Source organism: Ursus americanus, chromosome 9, assembly GCF_024610735.1.
Source record: "Ursus americanus isolate L20-20 chromosome 9, mUrsAme1.1.p, whole genome shotgun sequence".
NCBI lineage: Eukaryota > Metazoa > Chordata > Mammalia > Carnivora > Ursidae > Ursus > Ursus americanus.
Genome location: NC_142135.1, coordinates 29,845,001 through 29,864,472, shown reverse-complemented (window position 1 = coordinate 29,864,472; position 19,472 = coordinate 29,845,001). Strand labels below are relative to the sequence as shown.

The following is a 19,472-nucleotide window of genomic DNA, read 5'->3' as shown; positions in this document are numbered from 1 at the left end:
CGGTGTGACAAACCCCGACTTTTCAAGTCCACCCTCAACATCCCCTGGCTGCGGCCCGCAGTTACTCTCTCCTATAGTCCCAAAGCCGTGGTCTTACCCTGCTAAGATAATCATCAGCACAGGAACTGGGTGCTCCGTTTATGTGTCTGTCTAGGTTAAGGACAGACTTCTTGCGTTTGTCTCTGTGTACTTACCCACACGGTCTCTGAGCTACCACTCCCAGTTCTGCGGACCAACTGGTGTCCTCGGGCACAAGGCTTGGCCCCTCTGTTGCCCTGCCCCGATTATTTCTGCATCTGTAAAATAAAGGGGCAGATTAAACAATTCCCAATCTGCATTTCTAACCGGCGGCCAGGTGACTGGCATGCACTCTGAAGTTTGAGAGCCACTACTGATGGCCTCCCCACCTATAAACGTGAAAAAGCCTCCAGCTACGTATTTAGGAAAATTTTATCTTCCTTTAGTGTTGCCACTAAATTCCTTCGGAACCAGCACACTGTAATAAGCCAGCCCAGGGTGTCCTCCCGGCCGTCAGCCGAGAACTCACCCGCACGAGCTGTCTCCTCTTCTGGTCTTTGGAGGCCCAGCAAAGACCTTAGCCGGAGCTCCTTAAACTCATCAGGAGCTTGGAGAAGCAGCTGGAGTAAGTCCTGGGCGGGAGACGAGCAATTTAAAAAAAAATAGTAATAAATATGTCGGACACATTTCTGTGTGTTTGACTAAACAAATTAAAGAAATGGTTTAATAAATCAATAATCATATATTCAAGTAATCAAATCAGTTCCCAACTAGAGATAAAATGGCGTAGCCTCTGCAGCCCCAATAGCGCATGAGCCAGTCACGTGCCGCAGTTTTCGCAAAGCGGTAAATACCCAGGAACGCGTACGTAGGGACTATCAGCCTGTTCTTTTTCCTATCGGCAATGCCTGCCTCAGTGGCAGAGACAGACCACCCACAGTACCTCGAAGCTGCAGTTTGCTACCAGCAATGATTTGGTTAACCTTTGATTAAGCATAGGAATGTAAAGCACGGAAAGGTCTGGAGCCCGACACAACCCTTTGACACGGCGCTGTCTGTCATTAATGATCATCCGCCATTAAAGGTTCAGCTTTGAAAATGAAATGAGACGACTCCAGTCTTCAGCCCTCACCCTCCTGTACTTGCCAACTGAACCCTGCTGTGTTTGGAGACTTCCTGATTTACTGCTTTGCCTTTTAACTATTTTCAGGCGAGTGGGAGTTGGGGGGCAGGGTAAAAGAGTCCAGGGATCAAGTGAGTACAAACAAGGCATCTCAACTACCATCAAGGGAAGCGACTTTCTGCTCCGATAAGTCACCGGGTCAAAAGAGCTTTATTCCCACAGTTGATTTAATCTTCCCTTTTTTTTTTTTTCTTTTTCAAGCTAGGTGTAAGAATTTCCTTGCTGGGACATCATGCAAGAAATATTCAGTATCCTTTTTCACTTCCTTTTAAAAACAACAGCAATAATGTTAGAGCTCCCTGGGGTACCTCCTATGTCTCAAAGGGTCTTTTCCTTTTAACAATATATCAGTATATCCGAAGGCTCCACATCTCATTCCGCACATAGTGCGGTGTTCAGAGCAGGGTACAATATATGTGTAAATGCTTGTTGAATGAATGAATGACCGCATCTGCCTCTTAGTTCAATAGCTATGGCTTGCACATAAAAGCAAGTTTTAGACAACAGTAAAATTACAGGCAGTTGACCGAGACCTCTTCCTGTTAACAGCTGACGTGTTATTCTTAGGTTCACGTTTTTTTTTTTTTTTTTTGGCTTTTGAGTCTATGGCTCCCCTCCACCCACCACAGCTTTTTGGCTAATTGGACTTGGGAATCTCTCTCAGACTTTGGTTTGGTGGACTGCTGGGATTTCAATGTCAAGAGACTCCTACTTCCCTTTCCACCTCACGGAACCCTTTGGGGAGGACTACAATTCAACTCCTCCCTTCGCTAAGAGAGGAGAGCTGTGGGCATTGTTTTCCATCCACCTAGGTGAGAAGAGCTAGAACAAACTGTGTTTTCTTTGGGTCCTTCTCATGGACAGATGGTTTAGCATAATTCATTTTTATTCTGCTGACCAACGTGATTACATTGTATCACAGACATACAAAGACTTTTAAAGGGTAATAACCTCTGTAAAATTTGTTCCAGGTGAAGGGGTAGGACATTACCACTGTAGCTACTGCATCAGCATTACTTTGAGAATTAGGAGGCTGTTAAAGATTAAATCAGCCGGCCACTGCACTGAGAAATTTTATTTATCAACAGACATACCATTTACTGTGAAACAGACACTGTTTTATGGACTTCGTATTAATTTATTTAATTTCCAAAATAACATAAGAGGTAGGTACTATTATTAGCTCTATTTCAAAATGAGGAAAGTGAGACACAGAGAGCTAAGTGACTTACCCAAGGTCACTCAGGTAATGAATGGCAGAGTTGGGATTTGAATCCAGCCAACTCCAGCTACAAGACCTGTGCTTATAGCCATTTTACTGTGTTGACTGGCCACCTACCTCCATCTGGGATTTCTCAAAGAAACTTAAGTTATAGATAATAGATGATACCACTAAATTATCATTAATCATAAAACAAAATAGTTTTATTAATAATAATAAGAGAAAACAAAGAATCTCTCCTATTATTTGAGGGTATGGTCCATGTTCTTATACGTATTATACCAGACAGTTTTGATATTCATGTTAAAATGAGATTACTGATATTTTTATTATAATACACGAGCACTATAACATCAGTATTTCTTTTTTATTTATATATGTAAAAATATATCTAACATAAAATTTGCCATTTTCAAGTGCACAGTTCAGTGCACTAATTACCTTGGCGATGTGTGCAGCCATGGCTATCATCTCTAAAACGTTTCATCATGCCAGATACTCTATACCTGTTCTGCAGTAATTCCCTATTACTCCTTCTGTAACTTCTTCTTCTTCTTTTTTTTTTTTTTCAGGTCCTATTTGTTTGTCAGAGAGAGAGAGCAAAAGCAGGGGAGCAGCAGGGAGAAGTAGGCTGCTCGCTGAACGGGGAGCCCATGTGGGACTCGATCCCAGGACCCTGGAATCATGACCTGAGCCAAAGTCAGACACTTAACTGACTAAGCCACCCAGGCATCCCTGTAACTTCTAATATACTTCTGCTCAATGAAATTGACCTTCTAGAGAGTTCACGGAGGTGGAATACTTTTGTGTCTGTTGGTGTCCGGCTTATTTCAGCCAGCATAACATTTTCAAAGTTCATCCACAATGTAGCAGAACTTCATTTTTTCTATGACTGAATAATATTCCATTGTATGGCTATACTGCATTTCGTCTATCCATTCATCTGTTGATGGCCCCTTGGAATGTTCTGGCCACTTCTTTGACTATTGTGAATAATGCCTCAGTGAACATTGATGCACACGTTTCTGCTGGAGTCCCCTTTTTTAATTCTTGGAATAGCTAGTTCATAGTTTTTTGAGGAACTGCCAACTGTTTTCAATAGCAGATGTACAATTTTACATCCTCATCAGTGACATACAAGGGTTCCAATTTCTCTATATCTTCAGAAACACTGGTTATTTTCTGGGTTTTGTTTGTTTAAGAATAGCCATCCTACTACGTGTGAAGTGCTATCTCACTAATATCCAGTTTCCTTTTCATTCTGGCAAACTAACTTCCGAGTGTCATATGACTAGTTCTGGCTAATGGAGCCTGAGCAGACCTGATGGGTCTCACTTCTAGGCCAAACACAAAAAAGTGGCTATGAGATTTTATGGCTCTCTTCTACTTGTCAACCATGTTATGCTGGGTTGTAGGTGGGGCAGAAATATGGAGCTCATTGGGGCGCCTGGGTGTCTCAGCCATTAAGCGTCTGCCTTCGGTTCAGGTCATGATCCCAGGGTCCTGGGATTGAGCCCCGCATCGGGCTCCCTGCTCAGCGGGAAGCCTGCTTCTCCCTCTCCCACTCCCCTTGCTTATGTCCCCTCTCTCGCTGTCTCTGTCAAATAAATAAATAAAATCTTAAAAAAAAAAAAAAAAGAAATGAGCCCAGCCTGTATCGTTGAGTGACTATGTGGAGCAGAGACTCTCCCACACCTCTTCCCCACGTCAGCTGGCCTGTGATGGACAGGTAGCATGTGTGACAAATCATCCTTTGGCGTGATAAGCCACAGGGATTTGGAGGAATGTTTGTTAAAATGGCACAGGTATTTTCAGAGTGTGGTCCCTGGACCAAGAGCATCAGCTTCATCAAGGAACTTATTAGAAATACAAATTTTCAAGTCCCACTCCAGAATACTCTGTCCAAATCTTGGAGGGCAGGCAGCAATCTATATACTAAAACCTCTCCAGAATGTTCTGATGCAAACTACAGTTTGAATACTACTGCAGTAGCATAATCTAGCCTATCCTGTTTCATACTTGGTGATGGTTTTTTTTTTAACTTGTTGAATAATTAAGTACAGTCTGTGTATAGGAAATGGTAAAAGTATAACTGTAGCTGCACATTTTTCATCACGATCTTCTTTACCATTTCTACTACTACCGCCTTACTGAGGGTGTACTGAGTTAAGCTGCAGTACAGGATATGTGAAGAGGAGTGATGGGAAAGAAGATGGTGAATAAAGCTTTTGGACATATCAAGCGTGATGTATGCACAATCACTGCTCCCTGAGTGGGGATTCTCTTCCTCTGTCCTTCAGCTCCTTGATGCTTCTCGATTGGACTAATACAGAAATCCCCTCTCTCTTCTGTGTTGTGTTTCTCCACTCTAGTCCCCCTACATTAAGTGGGCATTAAACTTTCAGAAGTTCAACTTTGATTACGTCATTATTCTTTTTAACAACTTGATTGTGATGTAATTCATCTCTAGGAACTTGGATTTAAGGGAGGGTTTCCACCATTACTAGGACTGGTAATAGTCGTTCACTGTGGCTAAACTGTTTGCACAAAGAATGTGGTTTAAGCTGAACTCCTGCTTTCCTTTTGGGATTCTGAAATTATCGTCCATGCTAGGCAGAGTGCCTAGGTGACCAGTCTCCAGTAAAAACCTGAGTCTCTGATGAGCTTCCCTGCTAAATATCTTTCCACATGTGTCATCACAGCATGCAGCTAGAGGAATTATGGATCCTGTGTGACTCCACTGGGAAAAGACTCTTGGAAACTTGCACCTGCTTTCCTCTGCACCTCACCTCATTCACCTTTTTTTTTTTTTGCTGACTTTAATTCATCACCTTGCACTCAACTATAAATCATAGCCTCCAGTACAACTGTATGCTGAGTCTGTTGAGTTGTCCTAGTGAATTATGGAACTGAGGGCAGTTTTTAAGGGTCCCCAACGTAACCTCCAAATGTTAGCTTCCACTAATTTCTAGGTGATTGCTCTATTGTTTTTTGAGAATGCCATCAGGCATAAATTGCTCCATAGTTTCACCCAACTTCTTGGCCTCACCTGCCTGGAGTAGAGCTCCTGTTACACTGATCAGGGAAAGGGGTGGGACTAGGTTGTGATTAAGATGCCATAGACTCTTACTGTTCCTAATAAGAGCTAGTAGATTTTCTTGAATAAATACTTCCTCATTTGAAATTTTCAAAGACAAGTGGTTGCTTTTAAATTATTATTTATAATTTTTATAATTTTCCTAATTTAAATGGTTACTTCACTGGGGAAGTATTCTCTGAGCTCCTTTATACCGTCATTCTGGAAGTTCTGTTTCTGATCATATCATTATTACATCCAAAATCGTCAGACTCTCTAATTCCTACCACAATAAAATCTATATTCCTTAGCTGGATTTTCAAGGCCCTCTCTAGGCCCCATTGGGTATCACCAGAACCATGACAGACGAATCGCATGTTCCTCAAGCATATCTCATGCTGTTTGCTGTCAAAACTTTCGTCTCCTTTCATACCATAACATATATTCACATTCTTCATCATGTCAATATAAAGACCTCTTTTTTTTGTATTCTTTGCTAATTTTCCAGCTCACAGTTGCCTTTCCCTTAAAAAATGGGCTAGAATTTAAAGACACTGATCACTTTATCTTTTTCTAATTGTGGACAAGTATTAATAGATGCTGTCCTTCACTGCAGATAGCACACCTGCCACATACTAGGGCCCTCTGGAAATAGTTCTTGTTCCATAAACAAATGGCTGAATGAGAACGAATTATGGCTGAAAGAGTGACAAAAGTCAGGACGTTACCGTTTAAAGAGCACTTTCTCACACAGGCGTCCCATTCGCTCGGCCCAGCAGCCAAGTCAGCTGAGGTTATTGCCATTACTTCCACGAGGAAATTAGGGTTTTTAAGTTTAAGCTTCCTTCCTAAGATCATACTGAGATACTGAGTAGCCATTGCAGATCTGAGTTCAAAGCCTGTGCTCTTGAAGAAGCAAACTCTTTCTATAATGAAAGGAATCAGGAAAAGAAAGCGTGTTCTACCCCTGAGCCTGCTCATTTTTCAATTAGAAAGGAATACGGGCAGTTTAACAATAAGGACAGAAAGATAAAGGAACCCCTTTCTGACATTTTTTGCTTAGATATTTAAAATGTAAACTTCAGGCTTCAGTAATGAATGTTGGTTACATAATAGGAACAAAGTAGGTCTATTCTGCACAAAAATGCTCTGTGCTAACCTAACCACATGGCCGTTTTATTACAGTGACTATGTTGTTTTGAAAAATAACTCATTCCACTGGAGATGAAAGATAAGTGACTGCAGAATGTGGAGCAAAAAGGGGAACTTTTGTTGTACGTATGAGCAAGGCTAGGGTCAGGGGACAGTGTCCTCAAGAAAAGGATTTGAGAAGGAATTAACTTCTGGGTGATGGTGCATGTTATTTAAAACGATATTTGCCACCTTTTGTTAGTCGCTCAGTCACCTGTGTAGCCATTCTTTCACAGCTCCTTTACTGCCAAGAAAGTCCTGTTTAACGGACGCTCAACAGATTTTGTTCACAACCACACATGGCATTGTGTCTGATTCCTCCACTTAGACAGGAAGTTATCAACAGAGGGACTTATTTTTTGTAGGTGTTAATTAAGAGGTTCAAAAAATATATCTTTATCCAGCATGCTGGAGAGGAAGAACTGATAACAGTAGCCTCTACCATGAATCCTGAACTTGAGCCTCCCTTTGCCCCCTTCAAAATGGGCATAATATTGGTATATGTGTGTTTCCCTAAAGATTGAAAAAAATGTGAACATTTCTAGCAAAATGCCTGGCACATTATGTACTCAAGAGGGTTCTTTAAAAAAAAAAGATATTAATTTGTTTTAGAGAGAGAGAATGTGTGCACAGGGGTGGGGAGGGGAAGAGTAGAGGGAGAGGGAGAGGGAGAGAATCTCAGGAAGATTCCCCACTGAGCACAGAGCCCAACATAGCTGATCCCTCAATCCCAAGATCATTACCTAAGACGAAATCAAGAGTCCATTGCCCAACCAACTGAGGCACTCAGGTGTCCCTCAAGAGGGTTCTTCTTGCCTGCCTTGACTTTTCATCACTACTTCACTCTAGATGAAGTCCCAGATCCCCTGGTTGGTTTTACCAAAATGGGTAAAAACATATGCCAAAGATTGTTGATGCAATACATTAAGGGGGTTTGAATTTCCCCATCATTCACTTATTTTAATCATGCCATTATAGTGGTGGTGGGGTGTGGGTGAGTAGTGAAGGAAACTCAAAATAGTATATTTGTAAGAGATCATAAAAATAATAGATGATTTATCCTGTGTACTTTCTAATTTAAAAAATATTTTCATGTATGTAGTCTCACTTCATTCTCTCCAGTATGCCAATGTAGATGTGCTTATCTTCATTTTACAGATGAAGAGACGAAGTTCAGAGAGGACCAATGATACAATGATACTTTTAGAGGACCTCTAAAAGTGTTAAAATGAAAACGTTCATGCGGGTGATCAAGTTTTCTGTGGAGGAGAAAGAAGTAGTCATTTTATAATCCTCTGTAGAAAGAAAGATTGCAATTGATAAGTAATTATTACTTATCCATTAGGAGTGATTAGGAGTGAGGTGTCATAGATATATTTAGGTATGGGGTGATGAACAAAATTTATTTTGGGACTATACTTGCAATTATGTAACTTCTCACTCCTGGTATAAGGTATCTTTTTGAAAGAATTTTCATACTCCTTTTCTTCTTGTTTCTGTAGAATTTCTGATGAATGCATGTCACATTTTACAGTGAAAACATCTACACTTTTATTTATCATATATTCATCCTTATAAAAAGCACTTATTGAATAACAACAAAGGATTGGGAGGGAATTTAAAAGTTGTATTTTATTGACTACTTCCTCACTTCTACTTCACTTTTAATGAATAGGTTGAAGAGTCCAATGAGTAGGTTGAAATACCATATTTCGTCAATATAGCTTTATTCACTTTATCTCAAATTTAAATCCCTCTAAATATTTTGACTTCCTGATGCATTACTTTAAAACCTATGGCCTTTCATTCCTTTCTCTATCTATTATTTGATGAAGACCCATACTTAGGTAGCTTGTTTCCAGTGAAAACCAGAAGTGTAAAATAGTAAATATTTATTTTTAGTAACCAATTTACTTTCATAAATATAAAAATATTTCAATAAGAAAATACTAAAGAACCAAAAAAGATGAGTTCCAGAAAATAAATAAATAAAAACAACTTAGGTATACCTGAGTTTTGGTGAAATAAAATAAAATAATGTGACTATTTTGGATTATAGTCTTCTATACTAATAATTGAATTATTTGGATGAAATGTTCTCTTCACATTATATATTATTATTATTCAATTAGCATAAAACACATAATTTTAGAATGCATGGCTATAGACAAAGGAGATTTAACATGAACTTAATAGAGAGTTTTATTCCTCCCTGGAAATATATATTAAATTGTATTCTAGATTCGTTTTAGAGAAAATTTAAATCTTATTTTTAGTCTGATTCTTGCTAAGAGACTGAAACCCTTTTTAAAAAATTGTCTCTGATAACATTGCCCAGAACACTTGCTGAAGATAAACACAATGGAATCAACACTGTAATATGATATTTCCTCATGGAATACCAAGCTTATCCCTCGTGGGACACAAAACCCATAATCAACTGGCAGGGTTGTGAAGGTCTTTCATACACACTAGATTGATCTGATAATCCATACCATGTTTGGACATATTTTATGCATTACAACTTATATTCCTTTGCTTCTATGGCAACTGATGGCTTTGTAAACTTTTGAAGCACTAGGGAAAGAAATATATTGGCAGAATGCTTAGGTTTTCATTTTTTTCCATAAGATAGAAAAAGCAAGATACTCAACAACTAACCGTGATGATGTGACAAGAGATTATTGAATTATTCTTGACATGCTCCTATGCAGCCAAGAAGTAATCTTAACTTTGTTAAAGGCCTGCATTGATTTAAAAAACAAACTCAAATACAAAAATTTATTTTTCTTATTTAATAAAATAATAGATTTTTCAGCCCAGCAACATGCACGTGAAGCATATATACTATTTTGGTTCAACCATGGAAATGAAACGTAGCAATTTTGAGTATGCAAATGGATTTCAGTTTTCAGTCATTTGTTTTAATGATAGAAGGTTAGTTGGATATTTAAAAATCTCAAGTTTCTTAAATCTATTTTTACATGAGAAAATTTAGTTAAATATTTGCAGTTTTTGGATAAAATGTTTTAGTTTTCTTAATTGGCTAATGATTTCCATTGAAATAGGTCAGGGGTTGGTAAAAAAATTATATGGCCTATGAGCCAAATCCAGCCTGTGGATCTTTTTGTACATCTTGTGATCTAAGAATGACATTTGTATTTTTAAATGGTTGAAAACGATTTTAAAGAATAATATTTCATAACATGTGAAAATTATCTGAAATTTATATTTTGGTGTTTAAAAGTAAAGTTTTATTGGAACATAGTTACCCCCATTCATTTGTGTATAATCTATGGCTTCTTTTGCACTATAATAGCAGAACTGAGTACTTGGGACAGAAATCATATGGCCCACATTGCTGAAAATATTCATTATCTGGCTCATTATAGAAAAAGTTTGCTGGCCCCAGAGATTGTTACCTCTAAATCCTAGATGGCTACTAAAATGTACACACACACACACACACACACGCACGCACACACACAATGCATCCTGAATGTGTGCCCTATGAAAATGTTTCATTCTAAACATTTTGATTCATGGGAACTATCATTTCATATTTTGAATATTCTTTTTAAGTTTAAAAATTATTAGGAAAACAACCTATCTTTACCATCGAGACCATGATAGTAAAAAAAAAAAAAAAAAAGGACAACATATTGTGCAAATATAAATCCCAGATTAAATGGACTGAAATCCTGTGGTCACAAGTTGATCGGATTGATTGAGGGAGCATCCATATTCTCCTTCCTTATTCCCCACCATTGGACTTAAACTTCGACATAGTCACTATTAGGACATTGTTGTCTACATGGTTATTCAGAGTGGTCTGTTGGATTAAAATTAAAATTAAAAAATGATGGAATCTAGAGTTGATTTTAATAATTTGTATTATCTTGACTAGAAAACCAATTTTATGTTACTTAGCAGCCTCACACGTAATTGACATCATAGCTCTATGATATGATAGGACGTATCCAATATATTTTACACACTGTTTCGCATTTTCCAGAGAAAGAGAGCTCGACTAAAGATAGCTTTCAAACTGTGATGAGTTCTGGGGAGGGCATAGCTTATGAGGGAGATATAAAGAAGAAGCCAAAGGATTTAGGCTCCTTGGCTTTTGCCCCTGTCAGCTAGAGTAGTTTTGCTTTTTATTTTCTGATATTGTAGGTCCTATATGAGGATTTATAGTGCTTTAACTTACTGTACTTTAACTGTTACTAAAGGTAGTGGCTTTGTACTGTGTCAACATAGCCTAACTAGAACTATATTTTCTAGTAGTTCTCCCCCGTCTAGTTCCAGATTCGGGCTGGCCACAAGAGAAGTTGGCCGTAGACCTGGCAGGCAAATGGAGAAGTATCATCATACTCTGAAGTTCACTGGAAGGGCCAACACATATACAAGGTCACTGATCTGCCAGATTACCTTATTCACACGAGACAACAAGGGGTCCCACCACTCCTTCAGCTTTCCCATGCCCTCGGCCAGTCATGATGCAACTCTGCGATGGTGAAGGGGGGAGCTTCTTCTACAGGTCATCAGCATCATCACAGTTGGAAGTGGCAAGACGAAGAGGTGAATTACAATTTGACCTCATGGGTTTCTGTTGTCCTTGAGCGTCTGTTAGTTCATGCTCTCCCTGCTTCATGGTTAGGATTCTTCCCAGATGCCGATTCTGCTGACCTATAGCCATTTCAGGCCCACAGCCAGACGTGGATGCAACAGCCTTGCATAGACTGCCTCACAGCTCGCATCTTGGTATATGGCATAATACCTAAAATAAGTCCCTTACTCCACATCACTCAGAGACATTTGCTTCTCTACTGGAACAATAGGTATACTGAAAGTGTTCGAAAGCTACTCATTATCCAGACACATTGTTTCATAAGCAAAGAAACTGCAACCAGGGAAAACAGCAGCAGTGGAAGTCACTGTCATCTTAGTGGTAGTAACAGTAGTAAACAGGGGCCTCATGCTTACTTAGTGAGTACTTGCACCCCTCAGTCCTGATCCTCGTTATAACCCTAACCTAATACTCATGATAACTCTATGAGTTAGGGTCACTGTTTTCCCCATTTCAAAGGCAAGGAAAACCAAAGCATAGAAAATGTAAACTTAAGGCTTGAAATCAGAGATGTTTAATGGTGGAGTTGGAATTTGAATCAAAGCAGTTTGACTCATTCCAGGCTCTTAATCATAATTTATCTTTGATGGTCGAGTTTTATAGAGATGTAATTAAAAGGAATTTTTTCCAGCTCTATATTTTCCTAGGCAATTGCTTAAATAATTTGCAAATATTTACTGAGTACTTACCATAGGGTCTATTCTAGCAAGCAAGACAAATACAGTTACTGCCCAGAGGGAATCAATATATATTTTGCTATCCTGTATTTGTAAAAGGAGAATCGTGCTCCTGTTTGAGGCCACATCTCTCACTCTCTATATCTGCATGTAGTTATATTTCATTTCATTCAAAACATAAATCTATTAGAGGGGATTTGAAGAAAAGCATAGACATTGAGATCAAATGTATGGAATAGCAAGAAATAATAAAAACTGTAGTTTCCAAGATATTTAAAATAGGAATTTATACTCTTAAAGGTGTAATCATGTGACTGAAAATTAGAAAACACATAATTGGGAAGAAAATTAGGTAAGTCCATTTTCTCATTCATGAATGAATAGACAGGTCAAAAATGTACTGAGTCGACCACATGTTTTCATGAATAAGCCGCAGTGGTAGAAAGCCTTCAGACACTTAGACCTTTTGGAGAACCTGGTAGTGTTCACTCTGTAGATTCTTGGTAACATGTATAATTGGCTATAAACTAGAGTCAACAGTAACCCTGGCTGTACTGTGACCTTCTGAGATTTAAGAATTGAAGAATTGCCTTTCCAGAAAGCTCAAGCTTCTGTAACAAGTTCAAACCTTTCAAGTGGTCTCTGTAAGTGTGCCTTTCTTTGCTTCTGAAGAAGGAGGACTTAGGGCTAAGGCGTATCAAGTAACAAAGAGCATTTCTGCCTAGCATGTCAAGTGGGCGGGCATCCCTCTGGGGACCAATGTTGGAAAAAGGCATCTAGTCAGGAGGGGGCTACTTTGGATTCTGGCCACATTTCCTTCTTTGTTTCAGAGATGATTCTGATAAAACTTTACCTTTTTCTCACAAATGAATCAACAGAAGCTCATGGTCAATGTGTCTACAGGGGTATAAACTCTGGCCCAAAGTGTGTTAATCTATTGAATTCTTCTAAACCCATTTTTTTGTGAACACATAACAGTCTTAATTTACAAAGTATCGCCATTTAGGTTGACAATGTAACTTCCTTTTTTTGAGACCCTTTATTTTCAGGCCTCATTTATATACTTGCCAAAAGTCGCCCCATCTTGGGGGTGCCTGGGTGGTGCAGTCGTTGGGCGTCTGCCTTCAGTTCAGGGCATGATCCTGGCATTCTGGGATCGAGCCCCGCATCAGGCTTCTCCACTAGGATCCTGCTTCTTCCTCTTCCACTCCCCCTGCTTGTGTTCCCTCTCTCGCTGGCTATCTCTCTCTGTCAAAATAAATAAATAAAATCTTTAAAAAAAAAGTCTCCCCATCTTTGTCAATCTTTATCAATTTGTTTATTCAGAATCCCATCTTGAAAGGGTTTGCAAAATGTTGGATTGTCCCAGGCATGGTGTTTATTTGCTTGGTTCTGTAGCTCTCTGCGGCCTGAATGCTCAGTTCTATTTGTCTTATTTGCTGGATGTGCTCTGTTGACACAGGATGGTTCATTCTCCTCGCTTAGGTGGGAGGGCTTCCTCACTTATCAGGGTTAGTGTTGAAAACCAGCTCCCCTGTTGCATAGCACCATGCAAAGATTTTTATGTAACACCATTACAGTTAGGTCAGGGACACTACTGCTAAGCAACTTCACACCCACTATCATGTGGGATTTGGGATTTGGGAAGCTGCTTATCTGTATTTCACTTCCATGGCTGTTGAAGGCATTAGAAACAATAGGACAAGCCAAGATATGGTTCACAGCACATCTATGAGCATCATAATATTGGTTGTGCTGAAGATAACATATTTTACAATATGGGACATTTTCTTAAGTGTGTTCTAGGGAGTATGAGATTTGAGATTTTTCAATAAGAGTTCGATGAGAAAAGAGTTTTGATACTGGGAAATGCTGCATGGTATAACTGCCTCATGGAAAAGTACAACTACACTCACATATTAAATGCAACTCACAACTATACTTGCATATTAAACACAAGTAATTCTGCAATAAATAATACCTATTTCATTTTTTTTCCAGTACTCCTGGTATTTATTTGAACTTCCTTGTTCTTATCAAATCCTTTTCATTTGGAAGGTGACATTGACTGAAAAGCAAAGTGCAGAACCACATTATTGGGTGTGCTCACAATGAAAAATGAAAATGGACATCTGTATATACCTAAGAATGTAAGGACAGCAAGGGTCGATGAGGCAATGTAACATAGATTCATGTCCCCATTTCATATCAGGGTTATAAAAGGGGCAGCTATTGAAAGTCTTTGCAGACCTCGAAAACTCACAGACTGCTCGAGTGGGAAGGATGGGATTAAACATCTCATTGAGGGATGGGGTAAGACTGTGCTCTGAGGATCCTTTTGGGTCTCCTTGATACATGTGGAGGAAATTGCTGGATCTCTTCAGTAACTGCTTCTCCTCCTCTTCCAGGCACAAGCAAGACTGTACTTCACAGTCCTCTCACTGTTGGCTGGGCAATGTGACCAGTACTGGCCATGGAAATAGGAGGACACATCCCACTTCCTGGTAAAGGACAATAAAGACTATGCAATTATCTAGTCCCTTTCCTTCCCTGTCCTCACAACCAAGAAGTCCATGAACTTTTGGAGGTAAAGCCATGAGATCAAAGAGTCTCCTTTAACTTGGATCCCTGAGTGACCCTGCGGAGCTTAATCCACCACGTCCATTTTTCCACACCTCATCACCCCCACTTATGTATCTTAGACCTACAGCTCGGGCAAGAAATCCTTGTTGACTCAAGTGACTGAGAATTTGAGATTGTTTGCTACTGCAGCATAACTGAACCTCCCTTGAGTGTGTGCATGTGCGTGCGTGCATGTGTGTGTGTGTGTGTGTGTGTGTGTGTGTTGTGGGAGTAAGATAGTCCAGGCCGCCCCACTCTGTCCCCTCTTTAAATCTCCTACACCTCCCTACTACAACCAGAGAAGATATATGTTGGTTTGTTTACTAGGCTTCTTTTTTTTTTTTTAAAGATTTTATTTATTTATTCGACAGAGATAGAGACAGCCAGCGAGAGAGGGAACACAAGCAGGGGGAGTGGGAGAGGAAGAAGCAGGCTCATAGCGGAGGAGCCTGATGTGGGGCTCCGTCCCATAACGCCAGGATCACTCCCTGAGCCGAAGGCAGACGCTTAACCGCTGTGCCACCCAGGCGCCTCTGTTTACTAGGCTTCTAAAGTGTATTTTCTTGAGGCACCTGAGTGGCACCTGATCTGCCTTCAGCTCAGGTCATGATCTCAGGGTCCTGGGATTGAGCCCCACATTGGGCTCCCTGCTCAGCAGGGAGTCTGCTTGTCCCTCTCCCTCTGCCCACCCCCTGCTCGTGCTCTCTCTCAAATACACAAATAAAATCTTAAAAAAAAAATAAGATAAAAAATAAAATGTATTTTCTTAAAGAACTCCATTGTTTAAAATATTAAAAGTCAGTGTTAAATATCATCCTTATTTTATATTTAAGAATATTGAAGAACCCATGAAGTGAACAATTCCATAAAATTACTTTCAACAGTGGTGGAAGCAGGAGTAGAACTCAGATTCTTGTGTTTTAGCTTGTTTTATTTTTTTGCACCATAAAGTTGAGAGTTAATAATTGAAAAATTAAAAATAACACAGGAGAATAGAAGAATAAAAGTATTATCTATAGGCTCACCATCCAAAGACAAGCACTCTTTATTCTCATGTATTTTTTTTATGATCTTTGAAATTAATAATAATAGCAATAATCATCTGTGTTTATTGAGTCCTCCCAGATGTCAGACACCCAGCAGTTACAGGCCAGGCTTTTGGAGTCTGTCTGCTAAGCATCCACACTCCTACATTTTTCAGTTGTGTGACCTTGCTCAACCCTCTGTACATCAGATTCCTCATCTTTAAAATGAGGATTTTACCATGGTTTTATGAAGATTAATTTAAAAATATATGTAAAATATTAATAGTTGGAAGAGTGCCTGGATTATTGTAAGCACTCAGTAAATGTTAGCAGTTTTACTTTTCATTTTTCCCCGGTAATGCTCAGGCCAAGCCTCTACAATAGGTATTACTATCCTTCTCTTACAGATCATGTAAGGAAATATTAGGGAAGTTAGTAATTTCCCACGGTCACACAGGCAACAGGCAGTAAAAACTTATTTCAGAACCTCTAATTATTATAATATAAAAATATGCCATTTTGTGCATTATTAATTAATTCATTAATGCACAAATAACAGGTACTTCTGTTTCTGATTTTTTTCGCTATTATAAATAATATCTTGAATACAGTGAGTGTTACTGTGAATTAAATATCCTTTATTAAAAGTTGTTGTGTTTTTATACTTGTTCCTTAAGATAGATTACCAGCAATGATATAAATTAATAAAACAATGTTGTTTCTTTAGACTCTTGATTCATACTCCTAAGATGCTTTTCTTAAATTGTTTTACCAAGCCTACCAACTCTAAAGAAGGATGTGCTATTAGAAAAAAAGAAAATGCTGTTCAGATTTAAAAGGAGAGGTGAAAGTGGTTAATTACATAGGTGATGAAAAAAGGACTCATTTCAGTTTGCAGTTTTTCAAAGTGCATTCTTCAACCAGTAATGTTTTATTTACTGTGATATTTTATATGATCAGGCACATGGGTTCTGGGCTCCTAAATATCTCTCAAATCCATCCCTTCTCTGCACCCACACTGCCGCTTCAGCATGTATCATCCCTTGACTCGAATCAATAAACTCTGGTCTCCTTGCTTTCTACCTAGTTCCTACTCAATTCAATCTTTGCACTTCTTCCAAAATGACATAATGTCTATCCTACCATACCACCTCCCATTTAAAAATTAGTGAAGAGTTGTCTCCTTTGCTTTTGAGATGAGACCTAATTTTCATAATCTGAAAGGGGCATACCCATCTCCAGCATCACTTTTTGCTGCCTCTGCGTCCCTTCCCCCCCTTCCCCACATGCATTATGTTAGAGCAATAGTTCTGGAGTCTGGCTATACTTCAGAATCATCTTATAAGCTTTTAACAAAGACCAATGCCAAGACCCCATGCCCAGATCCTGTGATTTAATTGAGTTCAGGTGAAACTTGTACATTGGTATTTTTTTAAAAAAGCCATCAAGAGATTCTAATTTATTGCAAGAATGAGGCGCAGTTCTTCTCACCAAATTAAACTATTGTAATTCCCCCAGTTCGTTTTTTCTATCTTGTTTTTCTGCCAGGGCTGGCCTTGCTCATTATTTCAATCTTGCAAATCTCTGTTCATCTTTAAGTACTTAGTTGAAATTAGTGGTGTCGCTGAGATGGGGAGAGAGACTTGGAGTGACTTTGCCCCCACACCCCCATATATGTCACGTCTCCTCCATGTTTTTTTCTCTTGTGAACTGACATTTTATTAATCTTATTTGAAGTGCTATACAAAGACAGCTTCCAGCCAGCCACTTGTGACCAGATTGTCCCAGGCAGCTATTTCAAAGCCACTGGTTTGAGTGTTACAATTTCAGTGTAATCTTTTCTCTCTGTAGGGTAGACTGGATGGCCCCTTCTGCAAGTGGACATGGCACCATGTGTTCTGGCAGCTCTACAGTAACTCCTGTTGCTGTGCTGGAGAGTTTCTCCTCATCCACATGGTTCTAGAGCCACTAGATGCTACTGAATTCTAAGGTAGCTACAGTAGAATCACCTTAGTCATCTTCGTGTCTCTACAGTCTGGCATAGCGTCTGACTATATAATAGATACTCGATAAGTGTTTATCCGGTGAAAAACTTGATAACCACCCCAGCTGCTACCAGTCACTACTGTAAGATCTGGAGATCACTCAGGGACTGAGCTAGGTGAAGAATCAAGTCATAAGGAAATAACTCTCTGACCTCTCCAATCTTGGTTTACCTACCAAGTTCACCTTAGGGTTGTCTTGTATTTCTATTATTAATCTTTATTTTCAAATCTTTGCAGGGTATCTGGAAAAAATCCTTTCCATGTGTTAGTGAAATTGTTTCAACCCTTAAAACATTGATTTCTGCTTCTGGAGTACGGACTATATGCTTGCTCCATTCTCTCTGCAGTTCAGAAGTTTGGGATTTATAATAGGTTCAGGATGTGCATCTCTCCAGTTTCTTTACATCTAAATAAATCAAATTAATGAAAAGCCATTATTTACTGTGTGCTTAATAAGGCTTATAGTCTTTAAACTGGGATAGTCAGAAAAGTCCAATTTATTTCTGCCTTTCTTAAGGGAAAATGTGATCCTTAATCTTAGTTAGCTTGTAGGAATGTTTCTTTATTCTATAATTTGAACATGACTGCAAATGTCTGAGTTCGTTGGTTGACAGTCCTTATATTTGACACTGTGCACTCTGATAGGGCCCCGTTAAGTAACAATTTTCCTCTTGGGTTAGGGCTTATTAAAAATAATAGCAATTATTATTACTATTATTATACTATACTACCACCTACTATACTGAATGCCTACTATGGACCAGAAAATGAGCTCTGTGTATGTCATACATTGTCTTATTTAATACTTACTATTGAAGTTCGAAGAGGTGCAGTTATTTCTCAGTGTCACACACCTACTAAGCCACGGAGCTGGCACTGTGAATTGCATGAACACAGAGCTGGGCTCCCTGAAAGGCTGCCAAATATATGACTAATGCATAGAAACATGGCGCTGACTACTCTTACCTATGGGTGTAAGCTGCCGAATGCACCCAAGAGGTGGCTCCCTAGAGTTCTCAAAGCCACCCCTTCCCCAACCCTTATAACCGTGAGTCAATCAATGCAAGAAAGTGCCTGAGCTTTTTTGCCACAAATATTTTAAACCAAAATATTTTCTGGTGTTTTTGTATACACGATTTGCATAATATGAAATAAGATGATAAAGAGGTTTTTTTTATGACATGATATGAATCATTGTACCCAGTAAACTTGACCTTTGTATCTTTGCATTCTGAGAAGGGTTATCTTTCAACCAAGAACAGAGAGAGTTTGCACTTACCAGCTAAGGACTGTGTTTGTTAAAACCTCACCCTAAAGGCAGAACAGAGAGTATAGAGGAAAATTTGGATTCAGAGCTAGCTGTCTTGAAATAAATTATACTTTTAAGGGTTTTTTTGATATATGAGTTAATTTATTAATTAGTTAAAATAGTCTTAATTTGGATTATCTTATTTCCACATGGATGCCTGTTCCATCATGTCTATGCCAACTTCTATTTTAGGATGTTCAAGAAAAATTATTATCGACTAACACTTTCAAGAAAAAATTAAGTTTCTGAGTATCAGGGATTTTGCAAAATAAGGAATCTCTCTGACAGTCACATATTTGGTGGCATTTACTTGCTTTAGCAAAAAAAAAATGTCATATATCATGCCAACACTGGCAAGTTGCATATGATTAGTGATTTTCTGATGACTGGGGGCAGGTCTGAAAACACTGTGTATGGCCACATAGCATGTGTTTTATTTTCATTAAAAGTGGACTCATTCTCCCAGGGGAAATC

General features: G+C 38.9%; 1 long non-coding RNA gene across 8 annotated transcripts in view; it reads right to left on the bottom strand.

Moving 5' to 3' along the window:
- The window catches only part of LOC123797802 (uncharacterized), a 142,161-nt gene that overhangs the window by 103,110 nt on the left and 19,579 nt on the right, over positions 1-19,472 (bottom strand). For all 8 annotated transcript variants that reach the window (XR_015725770.1, XR_015725771.1, XR_015725772.1 and 5 more), the window contains 3 exons: positions 11,122-13,245; positions 548-650; positions 195-296 (listed from right to left, as the gene is read on the bottom strand). This is a non-coding gene — a long non-coding RNA (uncharacterized LOC123797802). The remainder of the gene's footprint in view (positions 1-194; positions 297-547; positions 651-11,121; positions 13,246-19,472) is intronic.